This window comes from Halyomorpha halys, unplaced genomic scaffold (assembly GCF_000696795.3).
Source record: "Halyomorpha halys isolate HHAL.00 unplaced genomic scaffold, Hhal_1.1 Scaffold8.1, whole genome shotgun sequence".
NCBI classification, from domain to species: Eukaryota; Metazoa; Arthropoda; class Insecta; order Hemiptera; family Pentatomidae; genus Halyomorpha; species Halyomorpha halys.
This window is the reverse complement of record NW_027111933.1, coordinates 398,011-401,537: the sequence shown is the minus strand read 5'-3', so window position 1 is coordinate 401,537 and position 3,527 is coordinate 398,011. Positions and strand designations below refer to the sequence as shown.

At 25.0% G+C, this 3,527-nt stretch overlaps 1 protein-coding gene across 1 annotated transcript in view; it reads right to left on the bottom strand.

Moving 5' to 3' along the window:
* The window catches only part of LOC106677874 (uncharacterized), a 13,276-nt gene that overhangs the window by 8,946 nt on the left and 803 nt on the right, over positions 1-3,527 (bottom strand). The window lies entirely within an intron of this gene.

Genomic DNA, 3,527 nt, shown 5'->3' with positions numbered 1-3,527 from the left:
TTTTGTGATTTAAGAAATGGGATGGGAAAATTTATAATCAAAAATGTATTATTTTTCGTTTACTATAAAAATTTATATTTTAGATTTTCTCGAGGTAGTTATAACAAATACTAATTTTACATTTTAAAATATACAACAGTTAACCGAAAGATAATCGAATCATCGTGCAATCGGAAAGGATCGGTCTGTCTCGGGTTTTCCCGTTCGAATTAGATATATCTTTTTCTTTTTTTTTCTCCCTTAGTTGTTCATAAAAGTCTTGTTATTTTGTATTTATACATTGTTTATTATTGCAAAAATTGAGAACTAGATATTTTATATTTTTTTTAATAAACATAATTAAAAGTACTTTAGAGGACCATTATTTGAAAATTCAGCATTTAAGCCCGTTAAACTATTTTAATAAAGATAAGACCTATCTGGTATTAAAGAGCACTTAATGGCTCATTATTGATTCACCGAGTTTAATCAAATACGTTTGAGCTATTTTGGAGAAAATCGAAAAAAATTGAAAAATCTATTTTATAAAGTATCACTTCAGGTCTGTCGATTTTAGCGAAGAAGTTACTGTCACATCCCAGGCATATACCACCCTTAATTATGTATTCTCAGTTTCGTACTTTTCGTTTTTGAGCAAGGCTGTTCATAGACACACACACCTCATTTTACGAGATTGGTTATTTAGACTCAGAGGACTTAGTAATTGGAATTAGAATTTTTTCACGATAGCAATTCTTTTCCTTACTATATATTCCCTACATAGGTAAGTGAAAGTAAAAAGTGTCCATTCCTTTCGAAATTCTAGTCAGATGCGGGGGAAAAGCCTAGAAATTGAACGAATCATTAAAAGATAATACTGCATTTCATTGTTGTGATTTATGGAAGATCAATATATGTCCAGCAAGGTAATTCCCGAATCATCTATATCAGTACTACATTTTTTAGTTAACATTTGCTTACTTTTGAGTAACAATTTTATAGGCCAAAGTCACCATGAAAACGGAGCATCAAATATTTATTTCAAAATGTGATCTTCCATATCTACTTTACCTTCTGCTTCTTGTAAAGGTAATTAAAACATTGTACCCAGAAAAGGTTTAGTAATAATCAATAATAGTTAAACGTTTTAGCAATATTAACTTTTATAATTCTTAAAACCTAAACTATAATAAAATAAAGTTATAATAAAAAGTACGGTTGGAAGGAAAAATAATTTAATTAATTAATAATTAAAAGTGAATTTTTGTAATAATTACTCAACAGCTAATCAATAAATCAACAAAACATACTATTATTTCATTTATATTTTTATTAAATTATACACACTTCTATGGGGATTCAAAAATAAACTTGTCAAGTTAAATAAGCTTTTATTTAAAGGCTAGTTGTTAACAAACAAGGTTCAAATAGCAGCATGAATAAAACAAAAAGGATACATCTCCATGTTATACAGTAAAATTAAAATTATATAAAAACTTTAAAAAAAAAACAAAAAATTAAATAAAATTTAAAATAAGATAGTTCTCAGTTATAAAAAAAATAAAATGAAAATTTTACTGATAAAAAAAAAGAAAATTAAACATCAATAAAATAACAAAAAAGGTTTATTTCATGGAGTCTTGAACTCAAATCTCAGACTTCGCAGGGAGCCTCGTCTTCACTGAAAATGGTAATTGCAGACTATGCCCCACTAAGGGCTGCGTTACAACCAATTACTATGACTATTATTGTTCCTGATGAATTGACTCTGCGGACTTGGTCCATGACCTTATTTCATTGAGTGACCTAAACTTGAGGACTTGCTCCTTAACACTATCTAGCAGGACTTGGTCCCTTGGCACTGTCTAGGATTAAGCAGTTATATATACACCCACTGTATACTGACTTAATACTTACTATACATCCTACTTCATATACATATAAGCAATATATATTATGTGTATATGAACGTAAATATATACAAGTTTATAATGTTAAATGTTCGTATGTATATATTTATACATATACGTTTATAAAAAAAAAGATATATACATATATATATTGTTTTAATAAGGTTTCTCACAATAACATCATAAAATGACAAATAATTTGTTTACAATATTTTTTTCCAGCTTTATTTTAATTCAGCATATAAAGAATAAAAATATAAAATAATTAATCAATTATGTTTATTTGTAGTTATTGAATTAAATAAAGTAATGTCTAACCGAAAAAAGAAGAGAGAAATGAAGGCCATTATCAAGGTCATCTCATCAAAGGATATATTCTTTTCTCATTTTCAATATATTCTGCAGAAACAAATTTTCCTTCCTTTCAAACTTGACGATTCACTTCGAAAAGCTATGTTCTTAATTTCGACTATTGGTGTTTACATCAAATGGAATTAATTAAATTAATAACGCAATTTAAGTTTTCAAAGTTATTTAGTTTGTTTATAAATTAGCCACCAAATATACATTACAATAATGAAAAAACGATAAGAATCATTATGGTTTATAAAACAAATATTATTAAATAATCCAAAAAAGTTACAAAAATGATTAGTTAATTTTTAGCAGCATATGAATTTATTAAAAACATGTACTAAATTCATAATGAAGTACAAAATATTTTTTGATAGAAACTCAATTTCTATCATTTATTTTTAGTGCTTTTATGGGTGTTTAATTTTAAATTTTACTATACCTGAAAAAATAGGCAGAAATAAAAACATTATGGTGGCTGAGATTTAAAATAAATAAAATATAACATAAACAAGTGAATTAATAGCTAACATTTAGCTCCATCACTATTATTTAATGTTTAAAAACATATTTATGAAGTGTATGATCAGTAACTGTATCAGTGTTTATTAATCAAGATAAGCATTTTTTTACGGATTATGATATTTTTAGTATTCATAAACTAGAGATCATACAAAAAAAAAATGTTTACTAGTACGGCTCTAAAGAAAAGTAATTTAACAACTAAATAAATATGATATTTTAAAACATAAGTAAATAAAAAATATTAGTTAAGGTTTGGTAGCATTTTAATTCATTATTTATTGCATATTTAATTATTTATTAGAAACTAGAAATTAAATTGGATAAAATGAAAAATATTTTTATTTCTTATTATTTTTTTTTCCTTTGTTTCAAATTAGAAAATAAGTTAAAATAAAAATATATACATATTTATTTGTATTTTTTTTTAAATTGAGTATATTAAAGTCAATGAATGCAGTTTCCAAGGTTATCTTAATAAGATAATTTTAAATTGAAGGCAGTGGAAAATTCTTTGTGTAAATTAGGTTCTTGATAATTACAATTTCCTTTATTGGTAAGAACTATACATTTTATAGCATAAATGTCGACAAACAGTCGATTAATAGATAAACGGTCGACAGTACGGTTTAAAAGATACACATGATTTAATTATTTATGATGGATGAAGTCATAATAAGGACTTGAAAATTATGTTTCTCAAATTTACTGTCTTAATTTTTTTTTTTTAGTTCTAAAATAAAAAGATTAGCAATTTGAAAT